Consider the following 25,845-nt stretch of genomic DNA (forward strand, 5'->3'; position numbering starts at 1 on the left):
TTTCAATGGTAATTTCTTTATAGTCAATTACTAGCTCCCCTAATTATTTTAGAGCAAAAGTCTAAATACGTTTTTTTTAGAGAAAAAAATACTGCATCTGTTCATACCATTAGTTATAATTTTCCATTTTTCAAAACCGTATAAATCGACAAAATAAAAAATTACATTTTTATAAATCAGTGATGCTTTGGAACCTTTTAACAAACTACAAGCGCATCGCATCTAAATTTATTGTGGTTGTTTGACGTCGATCGATTTTCATATTTAATTCTGTTTCAACTAACCGACGCAATAAAAGGCATCTTAGGGTATTGTTTTTTTAGAGAATGTATGCTGCATCTGCATCAGATACTATTTGTTTATCATTTTCCGGAATCAGAGTACCTACCTACATAATCGAAGGAAAAAAACTGATTTGGGGAAGAATCGTTCTTAAAATTATATTCGGATTTTCCGCTACTCCAGCCAAAACGTTAAATGTATTGTCGTTTTCCTGATGGTTTTGACGGACATTTTGAACGTTATTGCACTTGCGGTTCTTTAACTAATTTATAAACAAGTATAAATTTAATATACGTCAAAGGCAAATAATGAAACGTGGTCGCTGTTTTTTTAGGTATGTAATTCCAAGGCATATTTGATTTATTGTAAAATGAACTTTTTTATTTTGTCGGTTTCTACGGTTTTGAAAAACGGAAAATTATAAGTAATAGTATGAACAGATGCAGTATTTTTTTCTCTAAAAAAACCTATTTAGACTTTTGCTCTAAAATAATTAGGGGAGGTAGTAATTGACTATAAAGAAATTACCATTGAAATCCCTATGCTGCGTCGCGCTAGGCACCACCCGGTATAGTAAAACTAGCTATACACTTGCAACAATATGTATATGATAAATTTTATAATTCTTCATAGCTATCCCTATACGTATTATATTTTTTGATAGCTATTATTATATTTTTAATTATCTTTAACATACATTTTTCTCCGTGTATAATGATTTTAGATGACCCTTTATCATAATGTGAACTAGAGGATTAGATATATTTATTTATAAAATACATCTTTAGTTTTTAACTTTCAAGATCGACACGCAACACCCTAAACTTTTTTTACCCCTTTTAATCTAAGTAGGTACCAGAGAATGAATAGTGTTCTTAATCTACAAAAAAAAACTGTATATCTCCAAAAAGAATTATCACACACGAGGAAAGACGAACGGACAAAAAAGAAAAACGGAAGGTACGTAATAATTTGATGATGTGTTTTATGGGTCGCAGAGGAAATTTAGTTTTTTTAATATCTTGGTCAAAGGGTGTTGTGCACTTATGCCGCGCGCCAAAGATACAAATTTCGCCTATGTTTATTAAATATTTTAAGAGTACGACTAAAATTTGGATATCCTTCCCACTTATTTAAAAAATGGACTTTTTGAAGTCCCCCTCCTGTTCATGTGGTTCTGAAGCGCTGTAGCTCTATCGAGTTATCCCTCGAAATAAACAAAATGTGTAATAAACATTTTTAAATAGTGTTAGTGTTGTGCTGATCCAATTTTAAAAAAGGGCTTAGTCCTAGGATTCCGTGCATACCGATATTTTTTGGTTTAACGCATGTGCAATGCCAACTTTCTTATTTATGAAAGCAGTTAAACGAAATATGATAATGTAGGCACTTTGAATGAAACCAAAACTAATACCGGTTTCAAAATTCCTCTTTACGCACGCTGTATGTTTTGTTTATTAAGGTATTCATATTCAATGAAATTTCTAATGTAGACAATGCTATTTACGAAAGCATTTAAAAAAAGTTTCATATGTAGAGACTTCGAATAAAAGTAAAACTAATGCTCATTTCAAATTTTTTTTGTATTTGTACACGGTTCACTATTTTTCATTAAACTGTATAGACTTCGACGATAGGCGGCTCATTTGAAAGAGGAATTGGGTAAGGATCTCGTGCCTACCGGTATTTTACCCTGGTCCTAGCATTAATATTATTAGGAGAAAAATACGCTCTCGTCATTTATGCTTGCATAATGACTTTTTAAACTTGCTTAAAATTTGAGCAACTAGTTTTAACTCCTCATCTGACTATAAAATTTGATTGTAAAGAATGTCGTTACAATCACATTTTATACCCAGAAGATGAACAACATGGATAACTCTCTTTCAAATCTATCACTTATGAATTATGATACATCAATTTTAACCTAATGCACATTTATTTTAGAGTCAAATATTATGGGAAATGAGTAATTAATTATTAGTTGATGGAATGGAATTAATTGTTCAATGGAACTTGCTCTGAAAATGGCGCAATTCTAATTGCCGAAACATATACATATGTCTGCGTTTGAAAATGTGTTACATTCAGGTTTTATTTGGAACGATAAGCGACAAATTTTCTTTTTCGCGAATAGAGAACGGGCTATCACTGTAGCCATTCGGTTTTTGGAGGAAATAGTATCATCGATGGTAGCCTTCTGCTATAGGTAGTACTACAATACTACCTAACTCATTCTCCATGCAACTTCAGTGTTTCAAAGGGGTTACTTCGGGTTTTCCAAATTAGGAAATTCGGTGTAATGAAAGGGGCACTCCCTATAACATAGTCACAGATAAAATTTTTATATATGGCATAGTGTAAAGAATCTTTATACTATGCCTATATATGTATGTGGTATTTTTACCCACAAGTAAACGATGACAGTTATTTTTTGCGGATTGTCACAGGTGGCGAAACGTGGGTGTTTCACTGGGAACCTCCCACAAAACAGAAATCAATTCAGTGGGTCCATGAAATTGCTTTTCGTCCAAACATCGAAAAAATATCTCAGTGGTTTATCCAAAAAATAATTCTAGTTCAATAGTGTTAATTTGCAATATGGTATTGCAACAAAAATACATTTACTCACATAATACATTTACTCACATAATCCTAATAGATTCATTAATTGTTAAGGATGTCGCATTACCTCTCTCAACTGTTAAAGCGTTGAATGGAAACATTCAACGGTTAAAGGTTTAAGGATGAGGAAACAATAAAACCGAAATCTGGTAGCGTCGGAAGAGGACATTTCACATTAGTACCAAGAAGTTGTCACCCATTGTAAAGGAAAACCTGATATGGTAATAAAAATGGAAATCCATATCCAGTACAGTTTAAAGGATTAAAAAATCTAAATCGTTTAAGAACTTTCGAAACATATAACACTCCAAATCGGAATGAAATTCAATATTTTAAGGCCGTTCCAGAGTTCGAGTTGAATTTTGTGACAATGTGTGTACATAATATTATATTAATGATGACATGAACTATAAAGTTAATTTCCAGCAAAATTTTGTTGTACTATATCATGAACTATGGCCAATCGAGCGACACAGAGCGTTTTGCGAAAAAATATTATTAAAAGCAAATAAAACATCAAAGCATCCTGAACCATTCAAAATGCAATGGATTTCAACCCTGATTTCAACCTTCAGGCGAGTTCTCTTGTAAAATGGTCGATGTTTTATAATTATAAAAAAAAGAAAAATTAGAAACATTGGAAAAATGTCTCGTGTGGTTGTGGTTGTGGCATTTGGTTTACTTTGTCTTGGAACACCCTCTTATAAATAAAGTATAAATTTATCAGAAGAACCTGCCCCTATCTATAAGGTATTGCAATCATCGTAAAAAGTTCGGTTAATAAAAAAATTAAGGGAGATTTTCATATTCCTAAGTGTCCAGAAAAGTGCACGTGATAATTTTTAGAGCAGTTACATTTGTCCACCTGATTTTCGGTATTCCAAATAATCCCTCAATTTTGTAGATATCGCGATGCGGTTTTTGGCATTTTGGCGATTATGTATGTTGTTCTCTAAAATTATTTTGTAGAGTGGCTTTCTGTAATGTACCTAGTTACATTTTACAGCAAACAGTTTAAGGTGGCGTTTACATTGAAAAAGTGGAAATTTGTTTCCACAATAACTTCCTTCTATACAGTTTTGGTTGTAATGGTGCATGAAACAGTGCACTTTCGCCGTTGAAATCACACACTGATAAAAATTTGTTATCAAATTTAACTTCTCTGGATTCTGGATTCTGGATTCTGGATTACGATAGGAGGGTGAACAGTGTCCACGCGTACTTAGGCCTCAAATTCGGGCCCTTTGTACTACCTCCCTGACTAGGGTCGCCCGACCCCTCAGCATCACTCAAACACACGTGAGATGAACCTTAGGACGCTAGGCGGCTCTAATCGTAGCCATGTGATTCCCCCAACATGGATCGTCTCGACTAGAGCGGGACATTAGTAAGTGGTATGCCGTCTCGTCGTCTGTGTAACATCCTCTACAAGATGGTGATTCCACCAAACCCATGCAGTGCATGTGCTTGTTTAGTTTACAGTGCCCAGAAAGTATGCCCACGAGTAACCTCAGGTTCTTCCTTGATAGCCCTGTACAAAAACGCGCCAAGCTACTGGTCCTCTGAAGGCTTCTCTCGCATTCTAACATCAAGTTCCACCTACTACAGTAAAACGCCTGTTTTGAGGCCAGTCGGGCTAATTTATCGGCTTTCTCATTACCTTCCGTTCCAGCATGCCCTTTGACCCATACGAGCTCAAGGGTGTTGCTGCTTGCTACTTGCTCTAGTACGTGGTGACATTCGGAAACCATCCTAGAGGTAATTTTACAGTGACCAAGTGACTGCAAATGATTCTGATAGTTTTGTTCTTTATGTTATGCATAAGAACTGTTCTTGCACTAAGCGTTAATCCTACCAACTCTGACTGGAATACAGGAAGTTTACCTAGTGGTTGGGTGATATGGAAGTTCAGTTCTTTGGAGTAAATAACCTTCCATTGTCTTAGATCCATCCGTGAAGATGAATATATCTGGTTGGGATGCCATATTCTCATCAAAGAAGATGTGATAGTTTTTCCCTAATATGAATTGAGGAGTGAGTGAGTCCGATCTCCCCTCTAGGATAGACGCTTGATCGCCTCGCCCAGAATTCGGGAGTGGCCCCCCTCAATGCCTCTGCTATTCAACAACCCCTTATTTTTCAGACGCAGGAATGCCAGAATGGCCTGCTCTCTCACGTGGAGATCTAGTGGAGGCAGATCCAAGAGGGCCTCCATGACGGCTGTGGGGGTCGTTCGCATCGCGCCTGTGCAGGCAAGGCACGCTAGTCTTTGCACATGATTAAGGAGTGCTACAGTTGTGGAGAGTCAAATTTAACTTCATTCACAAGCTTAAACCCTTAGCAACCATCGGTCGTTAACAGAAGTTTATTTTTTTACCTCGAAACAAAGTTATTGAGGAAATCGCAACGGAACTTTTGCACTTTTTGTAAACGCCACCTTAAGAGGCATTTAATGTGATGATGTAAACATCTTTTTATTCAGATGGAAGGAAAATAATGAAACCTTTTATGTTAGAGTCTTCACTTCAATATTATAATAGAAAAAATTATACTATCACTCTCAAATATCAACAGTTTTCTTAACAATTTCAATTTTTCAATTGCATTTACACTGATTTTGAGCGTGCGACAATCTTTCCTTTTAGTATAAGATAAAGTGAGAGTTATGTGAGAACCTTCCCCCATATTTTCACTTTTCGAACTATTTCTAAACTATAGCAGGAATTTTAGAATTTAGAAATGCCAGTGCATGTTAGTGAAATTCGCTCGGGGCGTATTCGGTTTCGGAAGATTCGTTCCCGGAAAATTCTCCCCCGACAGAAGCGCTCGTGAAATGTATGTGCTCTCGTAAGGATCACTTCCGTAATATTCCCCTTGAAAGAGTTCACTCCGGAGATATTCCGCGCAGATTAATTCAGTAATACCCTTCGCGAATTTTCACCCCAAAAAAACTGCCACGAGTTGTCGAAGATATCTTTATCTCATTGACGAGCTAGCTCCGCTTAATTTCAAGACCTTGACAAAAAGAGAGTTTTTTTTACTCAGCGATGTTAAAATATCCTTCGGCAATAGATGGAAGTCCGACGAATATGAACATTTTTCTTTTTGCAACAAAGATCATCTACAGAGGTTTTTAAACAATTGCTACTTTCGGTTTGTTCCAAGGTGTTGCGTCGGTGACATGTTTCAAGATAAGCAAAACACCATTAATTTTTCCAATTTTTGTCTTCTTCGAGACCCATTCACAGCGTTTAACAATTTCCGCCAACTTTCATTCCATTCTCCTGTATTTTGTTAAGGAGCCTACGAATATTAAATTCTCCTAACTCTTCTCAACCTCACTGTTCGGATGTTGCACCGTTTTCTAGCAAACTCCTAGCAAAGCGTGAATGCAGTACCACAACACTACTATAATGTTCTTTCTCATTGAGTTTTTCAAGCAAATAATTAAGTTTGAAATTAACAAAAGCTACCACTTACCGTGACAAGTTCATAAATCAGCTTTCGACTCAATTATTATATTTAAACTCCTTTAAGCAAAATTGCCTTCAATTTGGATTGTATTATTATCCGACTGGCAATTTTAAACAAGCCACACACAGCGTGCGCCGCTCTCATCGTAATGAAGCTGTTAAAAAACGAAATTCCCTACCGATACTTCTTAATATATAATTTAATCTCTATTTGCATATTTGTGAATATCGTAAAATAATGTAAATTGATTTTCTTAATGTACGCGCGCCATGTGTTTTTCCATGGATGATCAACGTGGGAATATAACTGGTCAAAGTTATGGAAAAAACTACCATTTCCTTTTATGTTAGAATCGAAAGCAGGTGTTATGAATGAAAAATTAATTAAGTGTACGCCGAGAATTCTATTGGTAGGTAAGTTGTTTGAATTTAATTAATGCCTCCAGTAAACTGGTAACAAAATTAAGAAAAATGTGATGCGTACAAGCGTACTTACAAAAACCTGCACCTAATGGTTTATTAATAACTACTTGCACTTTAATAATCTTCAGTTTTATTGCACTGGCACAGTGATGTGTCTTTTATGGGCTTTCATAGTATCGACAGACACTTAATTGTTCATCGCCAACGCACATTAGGATATAATGATGCTGGTGGTCTCCCAAATTAAGGATTCTCTATTTTAATTGATTACTTTGTAATTTTTTAGACACATGAATTAATGTAAGATAAAATTTTGAGACAGGGATCTTTTTCGATAGAGATGGAAAGATGCAGAAAATCTAAAGGAAACGGTCTTCTACCTCCAACGTTACGCATACCGCAAGTCAAAGGTGAACGATTTTTCAAACTCACTGGTTTTAGTGGTGGCGGTGACATCTTTCTTTATTTCGACCGTTAATCCTGCAAACATCTGATCTGGAGGTCATTGTTAATGTAAATTTTCTAATCTGAATTCCACAGATAACTGGTTGAAGATGGTTGCGTACGAAACATTCACTTTTGACACAAGATTGTAAAAAAAAGATAAAGTACGTCTTTAGATCGGAACTGTAAGGATCATGTTAATCCTTACAACCGCATTCGTTGACTACTTCTTAAGCAATTTGTGGTCTATGGACTCTGCTGTTGTCAACAGTTTTCTGGGCATAATACTAATAATTCTTCTCAACTCAATTACGAAAATGTCCTCAGCGTCCCAGAATTGTTTGCATAACTTTCCTCCTAGAAAACTGCATCTTCGTTTTCTTGGGTAGAGGACAAGTTTTTTTGGAGTTCTTAGGAGGGTACCAGTCACCATTGTATAGAAAATATCTTAATTTTCTTCGGAAATTTGTCGTCTACGAAGTTTTTGTTCGGGACTGATAACCCCTTTCCATTGTACTGGGCGGTCTTGATGATTCATGACAATTCATGGCAATTAATGCTTCCAAAGGTCTTCCACACCATGGTTCACCATAGATCCCTTTCCCATTTAAACTGCTCGCGCCAAAATTTGACTGAAAAAATAGGACTTGTTATGTTACTTTTTCCATGCACTCTTGAATTACTGCCTTTTTTTGTTAATAATTCACGACGCTTCTTTGCTCAAATTTCAAATCACACCTTCCCACCTCCATAAACTCAAATAAAAAGAGACAAATGAGCTGAAACCAATGGCAATATTCCGTGACGTTAAAATGAAGCGATTATAATAAAGTTGCCAAATTAACCTTGTCTATATTACCTATATTTGTTAAAATGACAAGGTACACTCAAGAAGTCATTTGGTTTTTATTATGCCATTAAAGCGTCCAATTTAACAACTGTTACAGATGCTCACAAATTAGTGCCTTGTACGATTCTAAACCCTTGTTCTTTTCTATTATACCTAGCTGCGCTTCTACATAAATACTAATGTTAATAATTTCTGGAAGATTGTTACCATTAAATTAATAAGCGCCTTCATCGGTTATGGATCGAATAAAAACACCTTTAACACATGGTAATTATCGTATATTTAGTAAAGTGCTAATCTAGATAAAAACAGAAATTGAGTGGCTGGAACCGGTATGTTAATTTCTTAAAAACCGGTGAGTGATACATTTTCATGTAGGCTTTAAATAAAACAATATTAAACTCGCGCTTCTGGTAGTTCACGTAATATTGAGAGCTTCTGATGCGTATTGAATAACGGGATAGACGCATCGTTCTCTGCTTTTTTTATATGCAACAATTAAACAGGTGCATCTCAAGAGGTTAAGGTCGCAAAAAAGCGCTTTCTCGAGGTATATTGTAATTATTCTTTAATTGACTGGGTTGGCTTTTGTTCTTATTAATATATCGATTGCCCACGTTAGAAGGAAGAGGTAAAAAAACAATTTAGAAACAACGTAGACCTCCCAAGACGACAGTCCGAAAGATTAGGTAGTCCTCTTATAATTATGTTATTAAGGTAGTTTCCCCCTAAAACATTTTAATATATAATTACCAAATGTTCCAAGTCTTTGTTTTGTTACGGAACCATTAAGACAAAACCCTTAATTTTTGCGCCTCTTATGGCAACGGTATACGATTATTAATGATTTTCTGCTTAATTATACCGTTTTTTTGTGTATTCCGGTACAGTTAGGTTTTAATTCTCGTGAGATTTGAAGAGGAAGACGCAAGTCCCGGAATGTTATACTAAAATCTCAGGTGTTCGGGGTTTTATTGTGAAAATGCAGGTGTGCAAGCCGAAGTAAAACTGTGTCGGTCCGTCATATGCACGTGTACGGGCAATTTCTTGAAAACTGGATCCCATGAGGTTCTTCTCGATGTCGTCCTGTTGTGATACTTCACATAACTCCACGACTCGCAGCTTCTCTCTTGAATAAATATAAATATCAGCAGATGTTATGCCTAGTTTCCCCCTAAAACATTTTAATATATAATTACCAAATGTTCCAAGTCTTTGTTTTGTTACGGAACCATTAAGACAAAACCCTTAATTTTTGCGCCTCTTATGGCAACGGTATACGATTATTAATGATTTTCTGCTTAATTATACCGTTTTTTTGTGTATTCCGGTACAGTTAGGTTTTAATTCTCGTGAGATTTGAAGAGGAAGACGCAAGTCCCGGAATGTTATACTAAAATCTCAGGTGTTCGGGGTTTTATTGTGAAAATGCAGGTGTGCAAGCCGAAGTAAAACTGTGTCGGTCCGTCATATGCACGTGTACGGGCAATTTCTTGAAAACTGGATCCCATGAGGTTCTTCTCGATGTCGTCCTGTTGTGATACTTCACATAACTCCACGACTCGCAGCTTCTCTCTTGAATAAATATAAATATCAGCAGATGTTATGCCTGTATTATGCTCCTCTTGTGTAAGAAAATTATTTTTTTCTGTTAATGATGAAAAGCAGAAACAACTTTCTATATTTGGATTCGTCTTTCTGGCAAGATCGTTTACAAGGAAATAAAAAAAATGCAGCGCAATTCAGGTTGCATTATCTCGCGAGTGAACAATTCATGGATTGACACAAATCTATCTCCGTTATAGGACTACTTACTGACATTCTTTCTTCGCTCTTACAAAATGGGATATTAACACTGTTGTAGCACATAGAAGTACTACATCCAATAGGATTTTCATAATCCTATTTATTTTATAGTGGGTAGTCGGTAGAGTTTTATCTGATAAACAGTCTTCTCACTCAACCCACTATATAAACAAACTGTTTATTTAGCTACTAACTTATAACCTAACTGAGTTGGGCAGGTCGTTAAGTCATAGAAATAAGCTCTGAAAAACAGTTGTAGTAGGACAATTTGCTCCCGGATAATTCGCTCCCGGACAATTCGCACCAGGACAAAATTCGCTCCCAGGACAATTCGCTCCCAGGGCAATTCGTTCCCAAGACAAATCGCTCCTAGCACAATTCGTTCCAAGGACAATTCGCTTCCAGGACAATTTGCGTCCGGATAATTCGCTCCTGGATAATTCGTGCCAGGATAATTCGCTCCTCGAACCATGCGTTCCCGGAAAATTTGCTCCCGGGACATATCGCTCCCGGAAAAATTGCATGCTAAGATCAAAGGGTTAATGAAATATGTATTGTTAAATTAAATATATTTTTCACATCAAGAGACGTCAAAAACAGTTAAGTGAGCGAATTATCCTGGGAACGAATTTACCTGGGAGTGAATTATCCGGGCGCCAATTTTCCGGGCGTGAATTGTCCGCACACCCTGCAAAACTGACTGATGTTTGCCTATTTTTGCTTCATTTGACTGATGACCTATAAAATTTAAAAAAATGTGGACTGATGCGTAGTAACCTTAAAGACGTTGACGCATAGGTTTTTTTATAGTGATGGAACAGACCTCTGCATCCGCTTCCGAAAGTTCTGCATATTTTTTCTCTTCCGCTCCCCCCTCTGATTCCGCTCGTTGACAACGGAAGTATAACGAAATGGTAAGGTGCGCTGTGCGTTTTGATTGGCTAAACCGGACGACGCGTCATCGTATTATTTCGTCGCAACAATTCGTATGATTTATCGCATAGTCAAACTAATTATAATTCATTCAAAAAATCGATCCAAGGCTATGTGGAGTGTTGTCAGGAGTTGCATTACCGGGAAAAATTCAGAAAATGCGGATACTAGTCGTATATCAGCGGACGATTTTAATGAATATTTCATTAACATTGCATCTGCCGCACCACCGTACCCGGTAGTTAACAATAATATTAATAACAGCATAGTATGCCCACCGAACATCGGCTTCAAATTTAACTCAGTTTCTTGTGTAGATGTTCGCGATATAATATTATCGTTAAAACCTAGTAAAGCTAAGGATGTTTACGGTCTTTGCACCTATTTATTAAAGAAAAATTTATCAAACCTTGTTTCGCCTCTAACTAGATTAGTAAATTTATGCATTAAAGAGTGCGTTTTTCCCAATTCTTTGAAGACCGCACTAGTTCTCCCCTTGCATAAAAAAGGAGATCAAGATGCTCTAAGCAACTATAGGCCAATATCTATTACCCCAATTTTCTCAAATGTCTTTGAGAAAGTCCTCTTCATGCAAATTGTAAATTATTTCGAAACTAATAAGTTGTTCAGCAAACGTCAATTTGGTTTCAGAAAGACAAAAAGCACCGTAGATGCAATTTTAGACTTAACAGATGTTACAGGTCCATTTTTAGTTTAGTTTTGCTTTAGTTATTTTGATTTTTTAGGTTAGGAATTTGTTTATATTGTTTTGATTTTCATCACATAGGCGTGCCTATTTTCTTAAATTTCTTCTTTCGATTTCTTCGCTTCTTTGGATTCTTGCTCTCTTCTTACAATTGTATTTACCGTTTCACGCTTTAAACGCTTTTCCTTTCCTTACTGTTTTCACTATTCTAATTTTCGAAGCTTATGTGTACTATTTTATTCCATGTTACGCCTCTGGTCCGCTTTCAGTGTCATCTATTGTCAGTTCTTGTAAACCACGCTATTCTTTCCCGCTCTTTTCAAAAATCTATTCTTCTTTTCCCGCTAACTTTTTATGTTCCTTAATTATTGGTATTACTGTTCGTTTTTTTCAAAATCTTCTACGTTTTCGTTTCCGTTTTGGTCAATTGTCAATTCTATGGTGTGCTTGTGAGGTGCGGAATTTTTGCAGCCGCTTTTATCCGATAATTTTGGGATTTCTACCCTCGTCATATAGTCTCCACTCATTACAAGGAATTGATATTTCTTCCTTAGAAACCCTATTTTGGGGATTAAGAGTGGAAGAGGAAGCGCATTTGTATTTGTGAACTTACAACCAATATATATGTTACCCTTGCTCGCCGGATTTCAACCCTTGTGTAAGTATTTTTGTTGTTTGTATCATTTTCTATTTCTTCGTTGTCTCTTAGGATCCGAGCGTTATTTCACCTTACACCAATCTAATTGAGCATACATTTTTCTTTTTTGCCGTTATTTCCCTGTTATCATTCCGTGCCATTATCAATCATCATCATTCGCCCTACAATATCTGTGTTAGTTTCTGGATTTCCTTGAATAAATACCTTTTCAGTATCGTCGAACCACCCCTACCACCGAGAGCAGCTGGAGCCGTAGTGCTGGATTTCTTATTTCCTTTCAGTTTTCTTCGTCACACAGAATACATTTTAGAAGGTTTTGAAAGGAAAGAATATACAGTAGCACTATTCCTTGATCTGACAAAGGCATTCGATTGTATAAACCACAAAACTTTAATAAATAAATTGGAAGCATACAATTTTCATACGAATAGTGTTAATCTTATTCGATCATATTTAGATCACAGATTTCAAATTGTGGAATTTAAAGGTAAATCGAATAGACTCCCTATAAAGGTCGGTGTGCCACAGGGTAGCATTTTAGGCCCATTACTTTTCTTAATATATACAAATAATGTGTAATTACAAATAATATCCGTTAAATCATGTTTGCAGGCCTTCGTTAGGATTAAGCTGAATGTTGGTAGGGTGTACCTATAGGCTCACAAAAAAAGAGAACCTCGTTCAGTAGCTTTTTTATTTGGTAAACCACCTATTTCGGACGCTTATCGCTGTCCTTCCTCAATGGATCCACTAGTAGTAGGGGAGCTAGCACGAAATCCACTGAACGAGAATGATCAAAATTTTAACCGATGGAGTTCCATTTTGCCCTATCAGAGTATGCTAAAATCGATCGTCTGCCGCCTCAGGTCATACGACTTAAGGCGCTGCGGGTACTTCTTGTGGTACCAATTCTGAAAGGTTGTTTTTCGAAAAAATAAGTTATACACCAAATGAAAACGTTGATAATAGCTCTTAAAAAAATATTTAAAAAAATCGCGCACATTTGATAACTCCGTAAAAAAACAATTCTTAGTCGGTTTTTCACGAACTTTCTACGGATATAACTAGGTTACCGTTGGAAGAATGAAGCTGATTTTTTTACAGACTAATGATAGGTACAGCCAATGACTATGAGAGTGTTTCTTTTTTAAACTTTTTCTCTAATTATAAGATATCTTATAATGTTAAGATAATACGATAATCTTATAATTAGAGAAAAAATTTAAAAACGAAACAGCGTTAAGTCATTAGTAGTACCTATCATCAGTCTTTAAAAAAAATCAGCTTCATTCGTCTAACCGTAACCTAGTTATATCCGTAGAAAGTTCGTGAAAAACCGACTAAGAATTGTTTTTTTACGGAATTATCAAATGCGCGCGATTTTTTTTAAATATTTTTTTAAGAGCTATTATCAACGTTTTCATTTGGTGTATAACTTATTTTTTCGAAAAACAACCTTTCAGAATTGGTACCGCAAGAAGTACCCGCAGCGCCTTAAGTCGTATGACCTGAGGCGGCAGACGATCGATTTTAGCATACTCTGATAGGGCAAAATGGAACTCCATCGGTTAAAATTTTGATCATTCTCGTTCAGTGGATTTCGTGCTAGCTCCCCTACTATAGGTAGTTAACGATTAAATGTAACAAGTTTTGATGTAATAATAAAACTTACAAATTTTTGTACTAAACACGTGCAGTGGATAAAAACAATTGAGTAGACCAAAGTGGTGGGCACCTTTAACAAGAAGGGTTGAAACTTTAAGATTATACCAAAATATTATATCGGTTTTTTTATTCGTTTCCAACTGCATATGCAAATGTCTATTTCCGCTATTTTTTCAAAAATTCAATTTTACTGATTATTCTCATGAGATGAGATGAGCACAAGACATTAACCAATAAACAATTAGACAAGGCTGTCGGGATTAACGATCCGTAATTGTATAGGAGGGAAGGAGTTATTCTTTTTTTTTATAAATGGTTAAAATATTGTCTTACTTAATTAAAACTCAATAAATGTCAAAAAAAAAAATAAAAAATAAGAATTATTCGCGTTGTTTTAGTAGCGACTAGTTGAAGGTCCACTTTAAAAAAACGGTTTTGGCTGGCAATAGTAATTTCCGATAGTTACGGAACTTCAAAGTTTCCGAAAAAAAAAGTTAGTGTCTTAGTGGAAACGTACAAAACGTAGCGTTTCGAATATCACAATAAAAGTTTCCCCTTTGTGTTAAAAGTCACTAATCGCCATTTTGGAATTAAGAATTTTTTCCAGAAATTCAATTTTACTGATTATTCGTCCTGAGAAGGGTGTAACTTTTGTACGAGTAGTACACCAAATATTTCTATTCTTTTTATTCATTTTGTTTGAATAGTGTAAAAGCAGTTGGAGGAACTGCATATTACGATATCTTAGAGATGCAGTCTTGCTGATTATTTTCATATACTGCAACCACCGAAGAAGCTAAGTAAAGCTGGGAAATCGAGGACACTAAAATACTATACAGATCGAAGAAAGCTGAGTAACGATGCAAACAAAAAAGTTGAAGAAAAACGGCTCGGTGAGAACGGTCAATTCGGCGTTGAATCGAAGAAGAACCCAAAGATCGACAGAAAACGGATAAGTCGAGAAGAATTTGCATCTAATGCGATCACCTGACGGATCTAGTGGGTAAAAACGGCACTGTTTGATAGCTTAACTCCAGCAGGCTATAGGATGGGATATGATCCACAGTTTTAACTTAAAATCTGTCCACTATTCATAGTTAAATGGGTCATGGATGGATGACCATTACTAATCAAGGGACAACTCTCCGTGAAGGAATGTTATGATTCAAATACAGTCAATTATAATACAAGTGCACAAAACGAGTGTGTGGCTGCGCTTAAATATGGGGTATTTCGAATATGTTTTCAAAGACACATTGTAAAAATGTCTTATTATGACAATCAGGTAATGGTACCGTTCCACAAAAGATTTCCTTAGGCCAATTCATCCCCGTTCGGCGGACAATCGCATGTTTTCGAACGGTTCGTTACTGCAAATTCAATGTGAAAGGAGAACCTCAGGTGTAAAAAGGTACGGTTATTAGTGCAGTAAAGACGAGAGATTTTGATGCACCTGTAACGTAAACGACAATGATGTCATTACGATTTTGACGGGATGAAAGAGGATGGGAATATGGCGACAACTTGTCGGAGAATGCGGCAAAAATCTATTTTACCTGATAATTTCCCTTAGAGAATATATTGGTGATGCGTGAAGTAGGGGGGTGATCGTTCACAATCTCGTTGCACAATTGTGCAAACGGCAATGTTTTCAAAATTTCGGCGTTCATTCAATTTTGCACATAGTGTGCAATTAATAACGCAGCATGTTTTTTTGTACAGTCTCGTCTTAACGTGTACGTTACAAGGCATAATATGACAATACTGTAAACTAAGATAGTATGTATTGTTCATAGATGGTCGTGGCGCCGGTTTGTCGGTTCGGTGCATACTCAGGTGTAAGCAGCTTACGTTCCCACGTGTTTTGCCACCCACGGATAATACTTTAACTGGACATCATTCACCCACTACGCTATACCACCTTATGGCGATCAATACGCCGCAACAATCCATAAAACGATCGAAATTGGGATTAATCCCTCTTTTTCAAAGATGTTCCTTTTTATACCAGAATCTAATTACATAATTATCATTGAATCACTAACAATAGGAACTAACGAATGAATTTTGTGAAGTCTCCCATCAATTACAAAAGGAATAAATGAAATTCTTACAGAAAAACGTTAAATTTGAGCAACAGTAATCAAATATTCATAAGCGGGCAGTTTTTAGAAGGTATTTTAATAATACCACCCGAAGGCATTGCCAAATTGTGCTTGAATTAGTTTGCAGTAAATTTGTACAACATTTCCCATGCAATTTAACTGTAGAAATTGATATATTTCATGTATTGTCATCGGTGATAATAAGTAATAACATTTTGAGTAAAGAACTTCTAAAGTTCCATGGACCTGCAAATAAAAAACAGATATTACATATTATTATTCAGGAACATAGACGCCTTGCACCAGTTTTCCGCGTCTCTTCACTTTAATAGCATCTCTAAGGTAATGCATCTGGTTTGCATAATACTCTCCGTCACCGTACTACCCTTATTCTCAATCAGAAAAATTCCCCGACAGTTCCAAAAAATGGTTGCCATTATTTTCCTTGCAGAAGAGGTCTCTTTACTACTCCCGTATTTACCTTACGAATTAGGAAAACTGCAGAAAAACTTAATTTGGAGTAGCTCGAAACTGATCTAAAGAAATTCCCTTCTCTGTCACAGATGAAAATTCCCCGACAGTTCCAAAAAATGATTGCCATTATTTTTCTTGCAGAACCTCGGCTCAGGTACGAACACTCGACCTCCGGTTATGTAGCCCAACGCTCTAACACTGAGCTACACAGTACACGGTCGGTTGACTTAATAGCTTTATTTTTGAAAAAGGTTGGAAATATTTATTGTGTAAACTACGTCATGTAGACGTTATTTCGATCTAAAATAATGATGGGACATCCTGTATATGAGAATATTTTAATTTATTCAGTGTAAATCTGGAGGATTATTTACGAAATACGCACAGAGGTGGTGTATTGTATTTGAATTTGTGTCTCCGTGTTGTTTTCCCTTTTGGAATTGTTTGTAATTGTGTAATTCTTGTTTAAATTTTATGGTTTTGGTAAATTTTTTATTAAAATTTGTGTATTTCATTGTAAAACGTAAATTTTCGTGTTAAAATGTTGGGACATCTGGTCGTTTACGATAAGGAGTTTTCATCGGACGAAATTTAATTAACGCACGTGTTCTTAACATTTTTTTTTATTTTCTTTGGACTTCTTGAGTCCTTTAGTTTAGTGTTTAATTCCCTTTGAATGATCTGTTTTGTTCCCTTTCTTCCAATTTTTTGTGGATATTTCGGCGGCAACTCAACGTTCTTTGGTTCCTTTGGTCAACGAGTGAGCAATTATTATTATATATATTATTCGAAGGCCTGAAGCCCACATGTTTTAAAATTAAGCGTTGTTACTAAAGTAGAAAATTGGTAAACTGGTACTGTTACGATGCTTCTTGTGGATCCGAATTAGAAGACGAAATAAACTTCACGTTGTTTGGATAAATGTAATATTGAAAAAACCTAAAATATATTGGATAACGAAAAGCAACCAAACTACTCCCTTACCTAACACCAGCTTATCTACTTCAAAATAAAAATTATTTCTTATAGAAAATGCCTAATGGCTGTTAAGCTTTCAACGCAAAAATTAATCTAATCCTTTAACGCAAGGACACTATTCGCAAAGTCGAACAATCTAATAACCTGCGCAATAACATTAAAGATCCCAACTGGAGTACTTACTTTCAAATTAAAATTTAATTCTGCATTTTTACAATCCATAGTTCTGTCACAGTACAAGTAGACCCAGAGAGCGCATTACAAGGGGATGGTGAAGAATGCACACACTTCCTTCTCGGATTTTGTTTAGATTTCAAAATCACATTTAAACTAAATGAAATGTTAAGGTCCGGGGAAAGAATTGACCTGTGGTATTCCCTACCGGTCGTAAAAGGCGACTAAAATGGAAGCGAATATTGTCTCCCGAATCAACTCCCATTAAGTTCCAACGGCTTCATGGGCACCCTCTTGCCGTTGTTGAGAGAAATCTCTCCAAAAGCCGAACGAACAACTAAACTCAACGGAATAGGATGCAGAAGGCAAATTGAAACCATACTAGTATCCCAAGTTGACGGTGGCAGAGGTGAGAAATGAAAAAAACAATGGATACTTGGAATCATAGTAAAATATCTCCTCAATCGGATATCTGGCAGGAGAAATAAATATAGGAAGTGTGAATACAAGAAGAAAAAGAGGAATAGGATTAGATTCGGGGAGCGAAATGTTAGAACAAAGCAGAAAATTAGAACACCTAGAAAGAGAAATTTCTAGAACTAATTTGGACTATATTGGTGTCAGTAAAGGGTGGATGTGAAGTAGAAAAAGGATAACATTTCCCCTTCTATTATAGTGTACATAAAAAATTGAGTGGGATTTATATTATACTAATCATCCAGGTATACACGCCAACAAGTGATCATGATGATGAAGAAATAGAAAAACTGTACGAAAGAATTAGAGGGATAATTAGTAAGGAAGAACAGAGATGTTGAAGATAATCATGGGAGATTGGAATGCCAGTGTGGGAGAAGAAGAGGTTAAGGGAGCGGTTGGAAAATACGGACTCGAAGAGAGGAATTAAAGAGGAGATAAACTGATTGAGTTTTGCAAAGAAAATATTTTGATTGTTACGAACACATGGTTTGAGAACCATAAAGAAGGCGCTACACCTGAAAAGCACCAAGAGACCTACTTAGGAAACAGGTAGATTTTGTATTGGTAGGAAGTAGATACAAGGACAGAGTCTGTGGGCTACCAAAAACTGATATATTCAGCGACCACATTCTCTTACCTGCAGGTTTAGAGATAAGACTGAAAATTTGCTGATAGTAGAAAATGGAATTTGGAAAAAGGAGGAAATAGGATGTAAAGTGGAAAGGGAAATAATAGCGTGGGGCGGAACAGCAAGAACGGAAGAAAGTGTGGAGAAACATTGGGGGAGGATAAAGGAAGGCGTAATAAAAATTGGCAAAGATATCGGTTTTAGCAAGGGGCCAAGAATAAAGAAACCTTGGATAACAACAAAAATGATAAATATAATGGAGGAAAGAAGGAAAGCCAAACATTTAAGGGCAGACGAAGGAAAAAGATTGTACAGAAAACTTAACACCTAACTAAGAAAAGAAACGGATAAGGCACGAACAGCATAATTATGGTTTGAAAAGGAATATAGGGAACTCGAAGAATTGGAGAAATTCGCTGGACATGATTTGGTATATAATAAAATGAAGAAAAATTTTTGAATCTGAACTGAAGTATCTAAAACGGAAAGAATTAGAAGAAACTGAAAGATAATTGGAATCTGAGCGTTCTGGTCGTTAATTTGTTAACTCCAATCATAAATTAAGTTATCAGTAAGGTTCTCAAACGTGTCAATCAAATTTTCTCAAAAATCAAGCACATTCCATGAAAATGTGTGCCCAAATTAAAGCAAGAAGACATTTTCATATTGAAGGGCAAAAGTCTGCGTGACGTAGCAAAGTGTTTTCACGTTACGAGTAACCTTAATAATATCACGACTACCAACTTTTTTGTACGTATTCAAATGTCGATTTAAACAAAGACACGGCCAACCAACTTTGAATTGGGCACTCGAAAGCCGATATGCCCATTTTTTATAACCGCGCGCTTCACAATTTCAATCCTGTTTATATCTAACATAATTTAAGAGGGTTAAAAGGGCGTGAACAGTCAAGTGCAGGGTGGGCCATCACAATTTTGTTTGGTTATGCTCTACGGTTGAACGTTAACATCCCCGACCAACACCTACCTACCCACATTATAAAAACCGTTGAACGCGTTGATACCCTTTAATTAGGTACTTATAATAGATTTTTTTAGAACGTTCACATGTCACGATTAGTTAACAACCTCGATGGTTGTATCCTGCTCGATCTGAACTAAATTGATAATTACACTTGCAAATGATTGTTTCGATCAATTGAATTATACTTCTTTTATAAGGTTAATTGTAATAATTGCTAAATCAGCATTTTTGATCGGCGAGTTATGGACGGTGACCTAATCTCAAGGATTTCAGGTGTTATAAGTCTTGTCAGTTTGGCGCCTCTGTTTTACCTGAGGGTCATTTTCTTCACTGACGCAAAGCTTAGTCATCAAGATCTAGACTTTTTTTGCATTTCAATGCATGCAAAATCTAGTGAGTCAGACGCACGGAATACATATCCTGTTCTAAATTTTAATTCCAACCAACAACAAAATATACTTGTTGTTCTGTAAGGGGAAATTTCGCAATTCTGTTATGTTGGATGGTTCGCGCGCAGAATTTTAAAGTATTTTGCGGTCCCATAGTACGAATTGCCATTTTACGAATTCAGATATATTACTCGTAATAAATGATTTCAAAATAGATCCCAAAACAGCAATAATTAGATCTCCAACATTCATTATCACGTACGGTTGTTGACGTCGGTTAGTTTTGGCGTTTGTTGGTTGATCTAATTATTCAATTTTAAATTATTATACAGGATGATGCATTAAGTGTGCAACAAATGGGACCTTTTTTGATTAGTTGCGCACTCGAAATCGAACGTTCGGCAGCCCACAACCATTTTACATGCAATTAGAATTGGTTCCAGTCGAACAGTATTAATACGGGGTACTATTGCGACGAACTTTACGGGTACCTCGAACGTTCGCGGAAGCTTACAAAATTTGAAAGAAGTTTTCCTGCGCTTCCGTTGGGCCACCTCCAAAACGAACCAGATAAACTAGCCGCCTTTCAACTCAACAATTACCAACTCTCCACTATCTCAAAAGCGTAAGATAAATTGAAGCCGCGTCTTGGTACCGCCAGCTGTTGCATTCCGATTTTAAAGCTCCACAAACTCCTCGGAAATAATCAAAACTGGCGTTGGGATGAAGATCAAGATTGAGCTTTCCTGTAGTAATGTGGATATGAATTGATGAATCACTAGCTAATTTTGTTAGAGAATAAAATACTGCAGGGTGGAATTTGAGAAAATATTATTTTAGGTTTCTATCCCATTGGAATTTTTTTTGCACCTTAACAGTCGATCGCTTTTCGTTGAATTTTGCTTTATTAAAAAATATTTTTTTGACTATAACTTTTGATCAAGTTGTAGGATCGTGATCTTTTCTAATTCTATAGGACAAAGTTATTCAAGGTAGAGAAGAATCCTTTACCATCCGCTTAACTTCTTTTTTATAATGCGTAAGCAGTAAAATATTTTTACTTTGGGTATATGATGTAGCTACACAATCATAAGACCTCACTTCCAACATTGAAAATGGTTAATTTTATGGTCATAATAGTCAGGACGGAAGTTCTGCAAGAAATAAGTAGCATCCCTTGTGATCGCGCCGCATTATACTTCAACTGTGTAAGTGGCAATTTATAAGGTAATCATAAAAAGGATAACTACTCCACTGCAACTTGTAACGCAGTTACGATTCTTGTCGTTATAAAAGCATTTTATTACCCCATCATTTGCGTGCGTTAATAAAGTTTCTTGTAACTTTCAATAATTTTCCACGTAAAGTGTTACTAATCAAGTATCGCGTTATAATTCTCGGCGGAATCAAACGTGGAGTTTTTACGTTTCCCTTCTCATTTTAAACGAGAACATTTAGCCCAAGGATCATAAATTATTTCAAAACACAAATTTTTTCTTAATTCCCAGTTTCAACACCGACGAGGGTAAAAAAAAACGGTTTTCCTAAACGTTAACGACCGTGATTACATAAATAATAAAAGAGACTGAGTTTCGAGTGGTATAATTTAATAATTTTTTTTCAAAACTGTACCCGATGTTTAGCCCACATTTGATTGTTAAAGGATCGACACCTGCTAAAAGTTAATAGCTGTGATTTCTGCTTCGATGACCTATGCAGGTGTTTTAACAGGTGTGTGCATGTGTGCATGATGGTATATGTTACCTATGTATATGCAGATCGCGAACGCTTGACCTCATAAGTGACGACGTGCATGTTAAGTCAAGTGAGCGACTAGTTTTGAAAAATTAACGGACATTGGGTACCTTCCTGCACCCTTTAGATTCCTTTTGAGATTTTAGAATCCGTACTCGATAATTACTATGCGGTGATACACAAGGATAATCTCCAGTAGCCATTTATTACCTTCGATTTGCATACATTTCCAATCTGATTGGCCTGACGGTGGCGATTAGTAGCATGATTCTGTTTTCGCGTAATTTAAATTTTTAATAAGCGTGAAGCTGCACGAAATTACAATTTGGGTATCCGCTGGTCATTAAATTATATAGGGTGACTTCAATTTGGCTATTCGGCACATTTTACAATTGATATGCTTTCATATAACTTAGCGGCTGCTCGGCGTCGGTGGCAGGCGACCAGGCCTCGGCGCATGTAAATGCTCCTGGAAGAGAAGAGTTCCCTCGGCTGACGAGGGAAATAAATGCGACCAATGAGACGGAGGACTCTGTGCCCCGGTTCTTGGTTGTTAAAAGGAAGGAAGGTGACTTCGTCAAAGTAAGTCCCTTCCTAATAAGTAAGACTATGTATGGACTATTGGGGAATGTAAAAGATCTAAAGAAAGTAAAAGGAGAACTATTAGTTGAAACGGTATCTAGTAAACAATCAAAACACCTACTTAAATTGCAGCGTTTCGGAGAATTTGAAGTTAATGTCGAACCCCACGGTGCACTTAATATCTCAAAGGGAGTTGTTTATTGTCGTGATTTGTTGAACTGTTCAATTGAAGAAATAAAGGAAAATCTTAAGGGGCAAGGTGTAATAGAAGTGAGACGGATTAGAGCAAAACGAGATGGAGAGTTTCATGATACTCCCAATCATGTACTCACCTTTAATGTCCCACGACTACCAAGATCGATACAGGCAGCGTTTTATCCACTGAAAGTTCGTCCTTATATACCTAATCCGTTGCGGTGCTTTAATTGTCAAAGGTTTGGTCATTCGTCAATGAATTGTAAGCACGAACAGAGGTGTGTCTGTGGCAAACCACCACATGGTGTTATCCCCTGTGAAGTACCAGTTGAATGCCCAAACTGTCAAGGGCCACATAAAGCAATTACCAAATCATGCGCAGTGTTTCAAAAAGAAATGAAAATACAAGAAGTTAAAGTGTTACATAAATTGTCATACCCTGAAGCTAAGAAGAAGGTAGATACTATGGTAATCCCTAGTACGTCGTTTGCGCAGGTCACGACCACGCCTGCACCCATGCCAGCACAATCGATTGCTCCTGAAATAAGGAAAATTATTAAAGAAGAGATGGAAACCTTTATGAGAATACTTACCACAAGAAAGGCTTTGGAAAACTACCCACTACATGCTTTCCAAGTTCCTACAGGAACTGTCACTGCAAGAGGAGAAAAACAAACATTTAACCCTTTCTCCGAACCTACTACATCTTCCGAGATTGAAAATATGGAAACAGATACACGAGGGGCTAAGCGTAAAACACCGATAACTAGGTCGCGGTCGTCTAGAGACTCGAGCGTGACTTCGGTGGATGAGGAAGCTGTAAAAGAGGCTAAGGAAGGAAAAAAAGATACAAAAAAAAAGAAAGGGTGGCCGGCAGGCAAACCCCGAAAACCAAAGGCAACTGAAGAGGTTGCAGAGAAGCCTGTGACTACTTAGTACTCAACTGCGATATTCTTATGTGATTATTGTCTGTGATACATATACTTACTTATTAGTTTTGAATACATTTTATCTATTTTTTTGTCTGTATTTGTCTTTTTATTTATTCATGCAAATATAAAATAACTAATAACTATTATATTCAACTCGTACAACAGCATTATACAGTGGAATTGTAGAGGTATTGTTAAGCGATATACGGATCTGAAAATGTTATTGCATGAACGGAACCCCATATGTCTCTGTATACAAGAAACCCATCTCAAACTTGGTCAACCATATTCCCTGAGAGGATATGATGTTGAGCGAAAAGATTTTATCGGCGCAGAGAGGGCATCAGGGGGAGTAGCAATCATAGTTAAAAACGGAGTGAAATTTGAAAGAGTCGCTCTAAATACACACCTCCAGGTGGTCGCTGTCAAAGTAAGTGTCCCATTTAAAATTACTTTGTGCAATGTTTACTTACCTAATACGAACTGGGTAATAGTGGATATTGACAATATCATCAGTCAGCTGCCAACACCGTATATTGTTATGGGTGACTTCAATGCGCACAGTACATTATGGGGATCAATGAGAACCGACAATAAAGGACATATCCTAGAAGATTGGCTGACCAGGAATAACATAGTTCTCCTTAACAATGGGGCATTTACTTACCACAATGCCCGATCTAGAAGCTTCGATGCTATTGATTTAACGTTGGCTTCGCCAAATCTAATTCCGCGGTTGACATGGAAAACTATAAATGATCTACATAACAGTGATCATTTTCCAATTATCGTCGAAACTGATACCATCATGCAAGATAAAGCAGTTGCTAGTAGATTCATTACTGGTAGAGCTGACTGGACACTGTTTCAAGAACATCTTGTAGCACCAACCGACGTGAATGTTAAAACGATAACGAAGGCTATATTGGTTGCAGCGATGAAGAGCATACCAAAGACTGGAAACAAGCCTGTGAAGAGACCCATTCCATGGTGGAATCAGGATGTAAAAGTAGCCATCAGAAACAAGAGTGTTGCATTTAGACTCTACCAAAGGCAACCTACCGTTGAAAACCATATCAACTTCAAACGAGCGAGAGCAATAAGCAGACGAGTCGTATTGAGAGTAAGCGTCAAAGTTGGATTAAATATACGTCAACCATCAATGCAAATGCTGATGTGGGCGATACCTGGAAAAAAATAAGATCCATATGTGGCAAATATAAAAGTCAAGGTATACATTCATTACAAACACAAGACCTAGTCTTGGAAAAACCAGAAGAAATCGCGAACGCTTTGGCCAATCAGTTTGCAGTAGTTAGTAGCTCCGGAAACTATCCCCCCACCTTTTCTGAAACAAAAAATCAAAGAGAGGTTGAACTACCATTCTATACATCCGATAATCTTGTATACAACCTACCTTTTACAATGCTGGAGATGGAGTTTGCTTTACAAAAGGCCAGGAACACAGCACCTGGACCTGACCAGATAGCAAACGAGATGCTGAAGAATCTGACGCCTGAAATGAAAGAATCGTTACTGTATCTGTATAACAAATTATGGGCAGAGGGTACTTACCCAGATGAATGGAAAGAAGCAGTGGTGATACCAATCTTAAAACCCAAAAAAAATCCATTGTCTGCAACTAGTTATCGACCAATCAGTTTGACGTGTTGCATGGGTAAAATCATGGAGAGGATGCTAAATAATCGATTACAGTGGTATTTGGAGAAAAACAACTTCCTAGTGCCATATCAGGCTGGTTTCAGGAAACACCGATCTACCACCGACCATCTGATTATTTTAGAGCACTGCATACAAGAGGCATTCCGCAAAAGAGAACATCTGGTGGCTGTTTTCTTTGATGTGAAGGGCGCGTATGATATGACATGGAGGTATGGCATAATAGAAAAAATGTACCAATATAACTTGAGAGGTAACTTACCATTGTTAGTGAAGTCCTTCCTAACAAACAGGCGTTTCCGTGTAAGAGTTGGTGATAAGTTCTCCGATGATAAGCTTTTGGAGAATGGAGTTCCTCAGGGATCGACTCTCAGTTGTACTCTATTTGCTATAGCAATAAATGACATATGCTCTAATACACCAGAAAACATTTCTAAATGCATGTACGTTGACGACATAGCCATCTTCACATCAGGGAAAACGGTAGGAGAAATAACTCGCAAACTACAACCTGTAATCAATCAAATTGTTGGGAATGCCGAAAATATAGGTTTAAGTTTTTCACACGAAAAAACACAATGCGTCCATTTTTGCAGGTTAAGAAGGCCACACTATGATCCTGTG

At 36.6% G+C, this 25,845-nt stretch overlaps 2 long non-coding RNA genes across 2 annotated transcripts; both read right to left on the minus strand.

The window, feature by feature from the left end:
• Positions 1-22,739: 22,739 nt before the first annotated feature.
• On the minus strand, positions 22,740-23,494 carry LOC116181540. The gene is made up of 3 exons (XR_004147274.1): positions 23,203-23,494; positions 23,048-23,147; positions 22,740-22,950 (listed from the first exon to the last, which is right to left on the minus strand). It is a non-coding gene; the product is annotated as an uncharacterized LOC116181540 (long non-coding RNA).
• A 1,223-nt stretch (positions 23,495-24,717) lies between these two features.
• On the minus strand, positions 24,718-25,186 carry LOC116181539. The gene is made up of 3 exons (XR_004147273.1): positions 25,117-25,186; positions 24,959-25,057; positions 24,718-24,889 (listed from the first exon to the last, which is right to left on the minus strand). It is a non-coding gene; the product is annotated as an uncharacterized LOC116181539 (long non-coding RNA).
• Positions 25,187-25,845: the final 659 nt, after the last annotated feature.

This window comes from Photinus pyralis, unplaced genomic scaffold (genome assembly GCF_008802855.1).
Source record: "Photinus pyralis isolate 1611_PpyrPB1 unplaced genomic scaffold, Ppyr1.3 Ppyr1.4_LG9, whole genome shotgun sequence".
In the NCBI taxonomy this organism is placed as follows: domain Eukaryota; kingdom Metazoa; phylum Arthropoda; class Insecta; order Coleoptera; family Lampyridae; genus Photinus; species Photinus pyralis.